At 48.5% G+C, this 14,840-nt stretch overlaps 1 long non-coding RNA gene across 1 annotated transcript; it reads left to right on the top strand.

The window, feature by feature from the left end:
• Positions 1-2,360: 2,360 nt before the first annotated feature.
• On the top strand, positions 2,361-6,002 carry LOC131382946 (uncharacterized). The gene is made up of 3 exons (XR_009212575.1): positions 2,361-2,438; positions 3,200-3,315; positions 4,443-6,002. It is a non-coding gene; the product is annotated as an uncharacterized LOC131382946 (long non-coding RNA).
• The last annotated feature ends 8,838 nt before the right edge of the window (positions 6,003-14,840 follow it).

Here is a 14,840-nt window from a genome sequence, read left to right as displayed (position 1 = left end):
GTGGCATCACAGGCCTGTGGAGCTCCTAAAAACCAGCTCCACAGCAGTCAGCCCACAGTGGCATTAAAAGCAGTGACCTAACTTCAAGCCACGCAGCATTCATCTCATTAAATTGTTTAATTGTATAGGGTTTTTTTTTTCTTTGCACTTAAACCATCCCTTTATTCGGGATTTATAGGTCTCTGGATATGGGAAAGTTGTATCTGGCTTCATGTTTTTATATTTGAGTAACATTGTAATAAACACTATATTCACACTATGGGCTCATGGGAAGTTTTGCGGGTTTTATTTTCCTCCCTTTAAGAAGGATCTACTAAAGTCTGACAAGTACTGTTCCATGCTACCCACATTCAAGGTGCTACTTCTTAAAGCGGCCGCCATTAGAAATCACTGGAGGCAGAATGAAAAAAAAAAAAAAAAAACCTCCGGGGCCAGACACTCAAATCCACTAACCTGGGCAGTTTAGGAAATGGGGCACTAAGACTCCAGGGGCATTTTCCCAACCTACCTTCTTAGCTCCTCCCCAGGCAACTCGGTCTAATAAAACAGTCCCCAAGGGCCTAAAATGCCTCACCCACACTTCCATGAATGCCCTTGGGCTGTTTGGAGTAGGCTAAGAACAGGGGCTGCAGGAAAAATCAAATCTAGGAAACGGAGGAAGAGCAAAGGGAAAGGAAGCACAGGAAAGTGCTCAGCCCCATGAACTTGTAGCAAGGTACACCGGGAGAATACCAGATCTGAAAACGCAGAGACCTAGGGTCTGGGAGGCAGGAAACCCTCCTTCTTAGGTAGATACTCCAAGAGAAGGAAAAGACCCTCTTGTCCAGCCCCTCCCTCCAGGGAGTAAATTAACTCCCAGAAAAAAAAGCCCCTTTCCCCGATGGCTGAACAAGACCCGTCGTTTTTAGTTTTTCCGCAGGCTGTTAGCTCACTTCTGAACTCTGGTCTTTCTCCAGCTCTCTCCTCCCAGGCTGTGGGTCAAGGGACAGAGCCAGCATTCCTAAGCAACAAAACTGTTAAATGGGGGGTGTATAGAGACAAAGGAAAGGCTAATTTCCAACAACACCTGGCATGGTGCCTGGCATACAGTGGGTACTCAATAAACATGTGTACCTGATGAAATGACAGGACTCTGGAAAAAAAGAAAGCAGGCAGCGGCTACTTTAATGGGCAGCACAGTTGGCCCTCATTGCATTTGTAGGAGCTGTAAAAACCCCTAGAATCTCCTCTAAGGAGGAATCATTCCCTTCAGCCCAAAGTAATCTCAAAATCCAATTGTGCCTGACACTACCTGCCTTAGGCAATCCAAGAGAAGAGCTTCAAAACCTCAGAACTATTTCTCCAGGATGTGCAGAGAAAGGTGAGAAGTAAGAGGGCTCTGGCTTCATCGGGGCAGAGAAGAGGTTAAAGACAGAGAACTGGCTTTTCCAGCAGGTAGGAAAGACACCTGGTCCCAGCGTGGCTGGGTTCATCCCTCCAGCAATGAACACCTGAGGCTTCACTACAGCGCTGAAAGCACGTGAGACTGAGTGTCTGGCACCCAGGATTGAAACTGGCGTGTTGCCATTCATCACAGACTCCTGTTCAAGAAACTGAGTGTGGAAAGAGAACTGGAGGTCGGTGGCCTTCCATCAGCCTTTGGCTATGGCGTAGCCAGCCCGTTCAGCGCAGGGCCCACCAGCACCCTCATCTCCAGGGATGTGCTGGGACTTTGGGTACCCTAGACACTTTTGCCTTCATAAACCCCTTCCTCCATTTACAAATAAGTAAATCTATATATTACAACTGCATTGGTATAAAGATGACTATATCAATGTGATTTATCAAAATGGATTCTTTGACCAAAAGTTTTTAAAATTCAGATTATGAAATTGGAACATTTTCTGTGGGCCCCCAAAAGTAGTAGGGGCCGTCAGCACCGTGTCCGCTGGGCCTGCTCAGTGAGGCGCTAAGGGCAGAGGGAAGTGGGGAGAACGGGAGACCTTGGGGGTGTTCTTCCCGCACATCCAGGGGATGTGCCAGGCCCGAAACGGGGTCTGTCCTCGCCCCACCAGGGCGAGCCTGAGCACCTGACGCTCACCCCCTGCAGACGCAGCCCCCTGAGGCGGGGACAGAGGTGTCTAGGCCCTGGGGAGCCTCTGTGCCCCGCCGTCCCTCCCCACGCGGACTGCGCCCCGGGCGGAGGCGGGGCTGGCCGGGACTTACTTGAGTTCCACGGACCACGAGCCCGGCCATGGCGGCCAGGACGCTGCGGGCGCGCGGCACGGAGCGCGGGGGCGCGGCAGCGGCAGCGGGGAGCGCGGCAGGGGAGCGCGGCGAGCGCACAGTTCCGCACTGGGCAGTCAGCTGACCCGGCGGAAGCCGGAGGCGCGGGCCAGCCGAGGGGACCTCAGCTCCACAGCTCGCCGCCGCCGCCTCTCGGCCCGGTCTCCGCGCAGGTGAGCCCTGGCCGCCCACTGCAACAGATGGTCCGGAGCGCCCCGAGCCCCGACGGCGGCCTGACCCCGACTCCCTACGCCCCTCCCTCCCCCGGATGTCCCAATGCCCAAAATTCCATGCCCACAACTTTATCGCGTTTGTCTGGGCCAGGCCTGAGGTGGGGGGATTCCTATCAGGGGCGCCCCTTCTGAGTCGTTAGCCGGGCTGTAGCCAGCGGGGCCTTTCCTGCATTTCGCAAGCTGGGTTACATAACGGCCCTCAACTGCAGCGAGGAGGGGCGTCTTGGCTGAACTCTCCTCCCCACCAAAGCTGGGGAGAGAGAAAGTTAGAAGGTTGAAGGACTCCTGGTGCGGCGGAGCTTCCATTTGTAGAAGGGGAAGGGGATTGGGGGGGTTGAATTTCCCTATAAATAAAACGCTGGCTTGGTTAAGACCACCCCACCCTTTCCCTGTGGCCTCTAAGAGTTGACAACAATAAACCCTGGGGAAGGATAATTGGCTGGTGACCCCAAATTTCAGGCTTCTTCTCTTCTCCTGCTCCTCAGAGGGCAAGAGATTTGTGAGGCTTAAAGTCATCAGTGGGGTCATTCGCTGTTCCCCATCGACCCCATCCCCATCTGGAAGAGCTGGCCATGGGCCTCCTGTCTGGATGAAAGTAGGCCCAGTGGGCAGGTAACTCCCTAAACCCATGCCTGTTTTTCTCTGGAATTCTCTGGAAGGATCCAGATTTTCTCCTTGCCTATTCTTGCCTCCAAGTCCAGGATGCACAGAGCTACCAGATATCAACTGGTTGTCATCTTCCACTCCTGCTGCAGCTAAGAGCCAGCCCAGCCTTAACTGGCATCGTCTCTCAGACAGCCCTGGTCCTAACACATAGGTAGGCCCTTGTCAGCATTTTGATGAGCGGGTGTTGATCTCGGAGGGTTGACCTTCCTGCCTCTCTCTCAGCTGGGAGGAGCAGGCTCAGAAGAGTGGAGCAGTAAGAATGCAGTCTTGACTGTGTTTACTTTGGGGGATTCCAGGAAATGCTGCAACAAAAGGTCCTGCAGGCCAAAAAAGAAAGCTTACCCTCCAGAGATAAGGAGATCAAAGGGAACCTTCCCAGGCCTGCTGCCCCAAGGACCAGCTCCCCCGCCTCTTCCCTCCTTCTCTGCTGGACGCGCCCTCTCTGGTCCATTGTCCACTTTTGTCTGCTTTTCCTGCCTGAAAAGGAGGAAGTGAGCCCGGGCCCAGCCAGCACTCTGCCCTCCGCAGCTGCCTTTCAGCTCAGCTTTCCTAGAAGGGCTTTGACAGATGGAAGAGGACTTGTGGAAACAGGCCCAAGCTGACTCAGAGATGAGACTGGAGACCGGCTCTCCCTTCCCCCACCAGAAGGGGGTTACTGAAGGTCATCTCATCCATCCCCCTGCCTCCATACACAGCTGGGTCATCTGAGCATAGGCTGTTCTGCAAACACTACCAGTGTCACCAAAGTGGGCAGGCATCTTTCCCCCTTTCCACACCCTCTCACTACTGTTGCCTCCTCCACATAGCCCCAGGGCAACCATTTTAAAAGCCCAATTTGATCCTACCTAAAATCTTTCAATGGCTCCTAATCAACTAATAATTAATACAGTCCAGAATCTTTAGTATGTCCCTGAAGATCTCTTATAATCCCATCAACTCTTACCTTTTCAGCCACCTGTCGCAGCTCTCCCGGCCTCTGATTGGCTTCATAGAAGCTGTTAGTTTCAGCTGGAAATGCTTCCCCACCCACTGCTGTCTCTGGTGAACACATAAAGAAGTCCAGTTGATGGTGTGGGGAAGGATCATGTGCAGAAATCACAAAAATTAAGATCAGGATAGCTCTGTTGGAGGGGGCTTTAGTGTTGGAACTGTAAACTGATAACAATAGGGAGCTACTGAAAGTTCTTGAGCAAAGTAGTTGTCTTAGTCTACTAGGACTGCTATAACAAAATGCGATAAACTGGGTGCTTATAAACAATAGAAATTTATTTTTCACAGTTCTGGAGGCTGGGAAGCTGAAGATCACGGCACCCACGATTTGGTGTGTGGTGAGGGCCCATTTTCTGGTTCCTAGACAACGGCCTTCTTCCTGTGTCCTCAGATGGTAGGAGGGACAAGCTAGCTCCTGTGGGCCTCATTTGTAAGGCACTACTCCCATTCCTGAGGGCTGAACGCCAATGATCTAATCACCCCCCCAAGGCTCCACCTAAGACCTTGGAGGTTATGATTTCAACATATGAATTTGGGAGGGACACAAACGTTCAGACCATAGCAGAAGTAATTTCCTGAATGTTGTTGGGGGAGGACACCAGCAGAAACAAACTGGATTCACCTGTCCTTACTCCTCAGCTTTTGGAGTTAGTCTTCAGAATAGAAGAACAATGAGAAGGAGGAGGGGAAAGGAGAATAGAAGGAACAGAAGGAGGAAGTGGGGAAGGGAGAGAGGTAAAAGGAAAAGAAAAAGAATCTGTGTCCCTGGACCAAGGAAGATTGGAAGCTGGGAGTTCTACCTCCTCATCACTGTTTCCAACAAAAAGGAAGATTAAACAGAAATAGTAAAGTTCCTCCATAATGTAGCCCTCCCTCATGGAGGGGAGAGAGCAAAAAAACAAAACAAAACACTGAGATAAGACTGGCCTAGGAGTTAGACAAATAATTCCTCCAGAATACAAAGAGTTTACAAGGGTGAACATAGCAGACAAGTCCTGTAGGGGCTTCGTCCTGAACACAGCTCTTTCTGCCCCAGCCCCAGGAGCACGAGGTAAAATATGGGCTCACGCAGTCACAGTCCTCTCACCCCATTCCATGACTCATTGAAAGTGAGCTGCAAGCTTCCTATCCTGCCCCATCTTACTTCACAGCCACTGTACCCCAGCTTCTGGCCTTGTGCTAGGCACTAGGGACATCCATGACTAATACTGTTCAGGAGAGACGCTCAGACTTGTGCACAGACATTCACAACACTGTGTCAACAAGAAGTGCTGTCATTGTGATCCTGTTTTCTGAACCCCAAATTGAAGCACGTAGCCCAGCTTGTACAAGTGCACTCAGGAGGACCACAAAACAAAGTTCAAATCCAACCTATGCTGACCACCCTGAGCCTGTGAATTCTGGAGCTCTGACAGGCACATAGAGAACAACAAGGTTCAACTCATACAACTGGACATTCTCTTATCGCCCTTGATGAAGAGGGCAATATTTTATTCCTATTGTCATCATTGTTATTATTATTCTGTTTTGGCAGAAGAGGCCCTTTGCCTTAGAGTCCTTCCTCCATCACATTCCTGGGGACAAAAAGGAAGATCCTGTTTATTTCCAATCAAGGGAGTTGATTCTGGGGTCGGCCAGAACCAGCGAAACAGGAACTGATTCCTTAAATCTTCCAACTGTGCATTAGCAGCTGAGAAAAGAACAGGGCCAGTTAACCAAGTTTTGTTAGCATTCCTAACTATCCTTAGCTGTATTTCTCTTCAGCCTGGCCTCATTTCTTTCAGGCCCAGCCCCCGGGCAGGTTAAGATGGTTGTTGTAATTAATCATGCCCTGGGCCCTAATTCAGACTCACCACATTCAGAGTTCAATTAAAAAAAAAAAAAAAAAAGGCGGGGTGTCTGCTTAAGAAATGCTCTGCTTATGAAATGCTGTTTGTTGCTGAAGCAGCCCCCTTTCAGCCTAAAGGAGAAAGTCTAGGAAGTGCAGGAAAGAAGAGAGGTTTCCAGGGCCCTCTTCAAAGTATTGCACATATGTGAGGGGACTGAGGATGATCTGTGCTCCAAAGCCCCTCCAGTATTTCCCAATCAGAACAAACTGAATTTTTAAAAATATATATTAAATATCATCATAATATCTAGCATGAGTGTTCATTCCACAAATGTTAATTTATTATTCTCAGTGCCTCTAGTTTTCCTTCTCTTTTTAATTTTTTTTTTTTTTTTTTTTTTTTTTTTGAGATGGAGTCTCGCTCTGTCGCCCAGGCTGGAGTGCAGTGGCGCAATCTCGGCTCACTGCAAGCTCCGCCTCCCGGGTTCACGCCATTCTCCTGCCTCAGCCTCCAAGTAGCTGGGACTACAGGCGCCCGCCACCACGCCCGGCTATTTTTTTTTGTAGTTTTAGTAGAGACGGGGTTTCACCATGGTCTCGATCTCCTGACCTCGTGATCCGCCCGCCTCGGCCTCCCAAAGTGCTGGGATTACAAGCGTGAGCCACCGCGCCCGGCCTTCCCAGGCTGGAGGGTAGTGCCGCAATCATAGCTCACCACAGCCTCGACTCCAGGGCTCAGGTGATCCTCCTGCCTCACCCTCCCAAGTAGCTGGGACTACAGGCACTCACCACCATGCCTGGCTAATTTTTTTGTATTTTTTGTAGAGACAGGATTTTGTCATGTTGGCCAGGCTGGTCTTGAATTCCTGGGATCAAGCGACTCACCCACCTCAGCCTCCCAAAGTACTGGGGTTACAGGCATGAGTCACCGCACATGGCTGTTTTCCTTCTCTTTAGGTCTTAAAAGGTTTTGTCATTGTTTCTCTGTGAAAATGCAAACAATAGGACTGAGCGTGGTGGCTCATACCTGTAATCCAGCACTGAGACCAGCCTGGGCAACATAGTAAGATTCTCTTGCTAGAAAAATAAAAATAAAGTAAAATGCAGGGCCGGGCGCGGTGGCTCACGCTTGTAATCCCAGCACTTTGGGAGGCCGAGGCGGGCGGATCACGAGGTCAGGAGATCGAGACCACGGTGAAACCCCGTCTCTACTAAAACTACAAAAAAAATTAGCCGGGCGTGTTGGCGGGCGCCTGTAGTCCCAGCTACTCGGAGAGGCTGAGGCAGGAGAATGGCGTGAACCCGGGAGGCGGAGCTTGCAGTGAGCCGAGATTGCGCCACTGCACTCCAGCCTGGGCGACAGAGCGAGACTCCGTCTCAAAAAAAAAAAAAAGTAAAATGCAAACATTAGGTGGCTGTGGAAAATGGAGTGGGTTTGAGGAAGGTGGAAGTGGGAAAGGAGCTTCTGCCTTTCACTCCATTTCTTCTGTGGTTTTGGTAACATGCATATACTACTTTTATAATTAAAAACAAAAAAGGAGGAGATTGGCATAGAATAGAGAATTTACCATGAAAACTACTATCTGCTAATCTCTTAGTACTATTTTAACAAATCCTGAAAACAGCAATGAGAAACAAATCTTATTTCCCATTTTACCTGGAACTCGCCGCAACCCTAAGTCCTTGGCTGGGCGTGGGAGGCAGGTCATCGCTGATTGGAGGAGGGGGGCTCACATTGGACCTTCAAGAGGGAAAGAGAACCCACCCAACTGTCTATTTCCAATGGGAGCACCTTTCCAGAATCCCCGACTTGACTTGGAGAGGTTCTGCCACTTGGAAGTTGGGGAAGGGTTCCTCCCACCCTCAATTAAAATACATGGAACTTGGTAGTCAGTTCATTAAGGTGGTCCCCTGGTATCTGTATTTTTCTCAAGTACTCCCAAAATAATTTGGATTTATGATCATCCAAAACTCACTGCTTTAGAAATCATCTACTCCAATTACTGATGAGGGAAACTGAGGCTTAAAGGGCAGAAGGGACTTGCCCAAGGTCACCCAGCAAATAAGCAGGCAACCCCAGGCCAGAAAAGAAAACAGGACTCCTCCTATGTCCCACTAAAAATAGGATAAGGAGGCTGAGAGGAGCAGCTGAAAGATGCCATTTCACATCTAATCGCTTCTTGTCACGTTGCAACCATTTTCCTCATATGGAGCCTCACGCTGATAGATCAGAAATAACATGTTGAAAGTTATATCTGCAAGGAAATGGCTATTAATGTTCTTCCTCTCCTTTTAGAGCACCAAGGAATACATATTAATTTTCTCTCTACTTATATTGCCTATTTGCAAATTGTATTCACTACTCAGTGATCCAATTTGTCCTACCCCTGAAGAGATTATGATGAATAAATGTGTTCCTGGAAATAAAATAAAAAATTTGTCACCGAGATTTATTTTCATAATTATTTACAGGGATTATTTTAGAATATATGGGGGGGCAATAATAATAATGTACACATGAGGGTTCTGGTGTGACTTACCGATGTTAATTCTGAGTCTCTTCCCACTTCTCCGAAAGAAGCCCAGGCTCTCTTCGCAGCTGTGAACCCAGGGCAAAGCAAGTGTCAAGTGCGCCTGGCACCACCAGTGCCAGATTCTGAGGGCCAGATGAAGGTTGATACTGCTGGAGCCTTATGGTGGGCAGTGCCCTGGCCTAGGAGAGCTGGGTTCAGGAGCTAGCTTTGCTACTAACTCGCTGGGTGCTCATAAATGAATCCTTCCACTCCTAAGTTCCTCACTTTCCTCAAATGCAAACTTACTGATCTAAGGAGCTGTTGATTACTTAGATAAAAATGCACATCTCCCCAAATCTATTGTATATTTCAAAATACTAGGAGAGAATAATTTGAATGTTCCTAGCAAAAAGACAAATATTTAAAGTTATATATAGCTGAACTACATTGAGGCTGGGCACAGTGGCTTACACCTGTAATCACAGCACTTTGGGAAGCTGAGGTGGGAGGATCAGTTGAGCTCAGGAATTTGAGACAAGCCTGGGCAAGATGATGAGATTGCCATCTCTACAAAAAAAAATTTTTAATTAGCTGGGCATGGTGGCACACACCCGTGATCCCAGCTATTTGAGAGGCTGAGGCAAGAGGATCCCTTGAGTCCAGGAGTTGGAGGTTGCAGTGAGCTGCAGTTGCACCACTGCACTCCAGCATAGGCAACAGAGCAAGACTCCATCTCAAAAAAAAAAAAAATTACATTGATCTGATCTTTACAAATTATATGAATGTATTATATGTACTCCCAAGATATATACATCTATTATGTATCAATAAAAATAAAACTAAAAGACAATACATTCACTAGTAGATATTTATTGAGCACCTACTATGTGTCGAGCACTGGGAGGACAAATAGTAACAGGACAGATACAGTCCTTACTCCTGTGAGGCTTCCATTATGGTGGGAGAAGAGGGCTAACAAGTTGAAACATGATTTCAAGTAGGCAAAATACCTCATTTCAGATAGCAGTCATCCATACTATGAAGACAAAAGTGGCAATGTGAGACAGGGTATGGGAGATGGGGGTGCTAACCTAGACACAGTGTCCAAGGTCTTTGCTCACCCTCCAAAGCCTTTTTCTTATGAAATCCTTGAGGAGTGGATCACAGGCTGGATTTTGGCCCCACTTACCCCCTCTGCACAATGCTATTGTGATGCACAAACTGCATGGCCTCAGACAGCTGTGGAATGTTCTGGGAAGGCCTCTCTCAAGGGAGTGACATTTGAGCTGAATTCAGAATCATGAGATGGAGCAAGCCATGGGAAGGCCTTGGGAGAAGGGTTTGCAGAGGGAATAGCAAACACATTCTCTTAGTCTCATGTAGTCACTTTGCTGATGCTTGAGTGGTGAACTTGAACTTGAGTGTTTCCAAGGACAAAGTGACACCCCAGCCAGAAAGAAGAGTCTTCCAGTACAGCTGCACCTGGCTTTGATTTGCTCCTTAGCTCCAAATCACAGGTAGGCTAAGCCTTCGGGATGCAGCAGCTGGAAGCAGAGTCATTCATGGACACACAGAGGTTCCACAGCTCTATAAAGCATCTGTGGTTTTCTTGAAGAGGGAAACACAGAAGGAGTGCTGGCCCTTATACATGTTTGCACTGGCACAGAATCTCCTCGACACACAAAAGCACACAAACAGGCTGGGCACAGTGGCTCACACCTGTAATCTCAACACTTCGGGAGGCCAAGGCAGGTGGATCACTTAAGGTCAGTAGTTAGACCACCATGGCCAACATGGTGAAACACCATCTCCACTAAAAATACAAAAATTAGGCAGGTGTGGTGCTGGGTGCCTATAATCCCAGCTACTCGGGAGTCTGAGGCAAGAGAATCATTTGAACCAGGGAGGCGGAGACTGCAGTGAGCTGAGATCATACCACTGCACTCCAGCCTGAGTGACAGAGCAAGATTTTGTCTCAAAAAAAAAAAAAAAAGCCCACAAACATACATGTAAGCACATAGCCATGTGAGACACTTGCCAACCTTGGATCCATGTGTTCCATCTCACGGCTATGGTCTGAACCCTGAACCCCATTCCTAGGCAAGCCCTGGTCTCCCATCTCACTGAAATAGCTACTAGTGGCCAGTAGGGAATGCAGACATTATAGATACCAGTACTTCCTTAGACCTGAGAGGATTTATAGCTTATACTGAGGTGCTAGAAATGTATTCATTCAGTTCATTCATTCAAAAAATACTAGTTGAGTACCTACTATCTGCCTGACAGGAATCTAAACTCTGGAGACATAGCTGTAAAAAAAAGAAAAAGAAAGTTTCTACCCTTGTGGAGCTTATTTTCAGTAGAAGAACAGAAAATAAACAAGGAGGTCAGGCGTGGTGGCACACGCCTGTAATCCCAGCACTTTGGGAGGCCAAAATGGGTGGATCACTTGAGCCCAGGAGTTCAGGACCAGCCTGGCAAATGTGGTTTTGCCTGTCTCTACAAAACTACCAAAAAATTAGCTGGGCATGGTGGTGTGCGCCTGTAGTCCAAGCTACTCAGGAGGCTGAAGTAGGAGGATCACTTGAACCCAGGAGGATGAGGATGCAGTGAGCTGTGATCCCAGCACTCCAGCCTGGGTAACAGAGCAACACAAGAAAAAAAGAAAGGAAAGGGAAGGGGAAGGGGAGAAGGAAAATAGAGTGTGATGAGTCCCGTGGAGAACAATGCAGCAGGGAAGGGGGACAGGAGTGCTGGGTACACAGGGTGACCAGGGAAGGCCCCACTGAGAAACTGAGATGAAGCTGAGATCTGCAGGAAGTGGGGGAGAGCCAAGTGAACTTCTAGGGAGAAAATGTGCCTAGCAATAGGAACAGCGAGTGCAAAGGCCCTGAGGCAGCAAGCGCTCGTGTGGGCTGGAGTTAGTGATGGGGGAGAGTAATGGTAAGTGAAGTCACAGGGCAGGTGTGAAGGGGACAGATCATGTAGGGCCAAATAGACTGAGAGTAGGACTTGAGTTTGTACTCCACCTGAGATGGAGAGGGTTTTTTGTTTGTTTTGTTTTTGTTTTTGAGAGAGGGTCTTGCTCTGGCACCCAGGCTGGAGTGCAGTGGAATGATCACAGCTCACTGCATCCTCAACCTCCCCGGTTCAAGCAATTCTCTCACCTCAGCCACCAGAGGACCTCAGACTACAGGTGCACATCACTACACCTGGCTAATGTTTTTTTAAATTTCTTTGTAGAGATGAGGTTTTGCCGTGTTGCCCAGGCTGATCTCAAACTCCTAAGCTTGCGGGATCTGCCCACCTCGGCCTCCCGAAGTACTGGAATTACAGGCATGAGCACTCCTGGCTAAATCGGGGGTCCTGAGCAGAGGATGGGCCTGATCTGACTCACATTTTGTAAAGACTGCTATGGCTGGCTGGGTGCGGTGGCTCACACCTGTAATCCCCGCACTTCGGGAGGCCAAGGTCGGCGGATCACGAGGTCAAGAGATCAAGACCATCCTGGCCAAAATGGTGAAACCCCATCTCTACGAAAAATACAAAAATTAACTGGGTGTGATGGGGCACATCTGTAGTCCCAGCTACTCAGGAGGCTGAGGCAGGAGAATCGCTTGAACCCAGGAGGTGGAGGTTGCAATGAGCCGAAATTGGGCCACTGCACTTCAGCCTGGCAACAAAGTGAGACTCTGTCTCAAAAAAAAAAAAAAAGAAAAAGAAAAGAAAAGACTGCTCTGGGCCGGGCGTGGTGGCTGGCTCACGCCTGTAATCCCAGCACTTCAGGAAGCCGAGGTGGGCGGATCACGAGGTCAGCAGTTCAAGACCAGCCTGACTAACATGATGAAACCTCGTCTCTACTGAAAGTACAAAAATTAGCCAGGTGTGGTGGTTCATGCCTGAAATCCCAGCTACTTGGGAGGCTGAGGCAGGAGAATCGCTTGAACCTGGGAGGTGGAGGTTGCAGTGAGCTGAGATCACGCCATTGCACTCCAGCCTGGGCGACAGAGCAAGACTCTGTCTCAAAAAAAAAAAAAAAAAAAAAAAAAAGACTGCTCTGGCTGCTGTGCTGGGAATGGATCATGGAGAAGGGACAGAGGCCAGGAGGCCAGACAGCAGGCTGTCACAGGAATCCTGTGGACTGTGAACAGTGCCTGGATGTATTTTGAAGATGGCATCAACAGAATTTTCTGATGGATTGGACATGCAAAGTGTAAGAAACCAATAGTCAAGCGTAGCTCCAAGGTGTTTGCCTGAGCAGCCAGAAAGATAGAGTTGTCACGCTCCATCCCTCACTTTCTGCCGGTCTCGGCTTCATCTCACTTTCTCAGTGAGGCCTTCCCTAATCACCCTGTCCACCCTGGTGCTCCCGTCCCCCTTCCCTGCTGTATGGTTCTCCACAGCACTCATTACTCTCTATTTACTTATTTATTTTCGATTCCCCTACTGAAAGTAAGCTCCATGGGGTGGAATTTCTTTCTTTTTTTTTTTTTTTTTTAAACTACTCTGTTCCCAAAGTGTAGAGTCATGTCAGGCAGATTATAGGCATTCAACAAAGAGTTTGATTTTATTTTTTGTTGTGTTTTTTTTTGTTTGACAGAGACAGGGTCTGGCTCTGTCCCCCAGCCTGGAGTGCAGTGGTGAGATCTCGGCTCACTGCAACTTCTGGCCCCCGGGTTCCAGCAATCCACCCACCTCAGCCTCCCGAGTACCTGGGACCACAGGCACACACCACCATGCCCGGCTAAATTTTGTATTTTTTGTAGAGACAGGCTTTCACCATGTTGCCCAGGCCAGTCTCAAACTCCTGAGCTCAAGCGATCTGCCTGCCTCGGCCTCCCTACATGTTGATGATTACAGGCTGAGCCACCACACCCAGCCCAACAAATATTTTTTGAATAAATGAATTGCAATGGATGAGAAAATTAGAGGGTGAAGGGCATCAGGGGTCATTTTTAGACCTGATAAGTTTGAGATTTTTTATTTTTATTTATTTATTTATTTTGAGACAGAGTCTCACTCTGTTGCCCAGGCTGGAGTGCAGTGGCACGATCTCGGCTCACTGCAACCTCTGCCTCCCAGGTTCAAGCAATTCTCCTGCCTCAGCCTCCCGAGTAGCTGGGATTACAGGTGCCCACCACCACACCCAGCTAATTTTTTGTATTTTTAGTAGAGATAGGGTTTCACCATGTTGCCCACGCTGGTTTCAAACTCCTGAGCTCAGGCAATCTACCTGCCTTGGCCTCCCAAAGTGCTGGGATTACAGGCGTGAGCCCCCAAGTCCGGCCTAAGATGATTTTGATGCTTATTTTTAGTTGGCTGGGTTTTAGAGACAGGGTCTCACTGTCACCCAGGCTGGAGTGCAGTGGTGCAATCAGAGCTTACTGTAACCTCAAAATCCTGAGCTCAAGTGATCCTCCAGCCTCAGCCTCCCAAAGTGCTGGGATTACAGGCTTGAGCCACGTGGCTGGCCTTGACCTTGAGGCTTATAAGTGGAGATGACAAGAAGGAAACTGGATACATGAGTGTGGAGTTTAAGAGACAGATCTGGACTAGAGTTAGAAATTTGGGAGTCTTCAGCTTTCAGGTGGCATAGAAAGCCAAAAGACAGGATGAAAAAGATCTGAAGATTGAGCACCAGAACCCTCCAACAGTTAGAGGTCAAAGAAAATGGAAGAATCACAAAGAGATTGAGAAGGAGCAACTGGAGAGGAAAGGAAGAATCAAAGGCAAGTTAGGGCCTGGGAGCCAAGAAAAGAAAGTGATCAGAAAAGACAGGGTTTCCAAGGTGACAACCAATGTTGCCAAGGATCACCAGGGGATGTTGAAAGCATGGAATGAATAGGATATTTGCATGGCCTCCAAAGTATCACCTCACAGGCCGGGTGCGGTGGCTCATGCCTGTAATCTCAGCACTTTGGGAGGCCGAAGAGGGCTGATCACTTGAGGTCAGGAGTTTGAGACCAGCCTGGCCAACATGGTGAAACCCCATCTCTACTAAAATTACAAAAGTTAGCCGGGCCTAGTGGTGCACACCTGTAATCCCAGCTACTCAGGAGGCTGAGGCAGGAGAATCACTTGAACCTGGGAGGCCGAGGTTACAGTGAGCTGAGATCATGGCACTGCACTCCAGCCTGGGCGACAGAGTAAGACTCCATCTCAAAATAAATAAAATAAAATTAAATTAAATTAAAAATAGACACAAAGTGTCACCCCACAGACAAAGAGGAACATACAAAGGGGAAAATGTACCTCTACAGTGGAGAGATCTAGGGGTCACAACCCTAACCAATAGTTCAGACAGCATCTCCAAGGGTGATACGACCTCACATCATGGGCCTCTGA

This window comes from Hylobates moloch, unplaced genomic scaffold (genome assembly GCF_009828535.3).
Source record: "Hylobates moloch isolate HMO894 unplaced genomic scaffold, HMol_V3 SCAFFOLD_3, whole genome shotgun sequence".
Classification (NCBI taxonomy): Eukaryota; Metazoa; Chordata; class Mammalia; order Primates; family Hylobatidae; genus Hylobates; species Hylobates moloch.
This window is presented reverse-complemented; position numbering and strand designations above follow the sequence as displayed.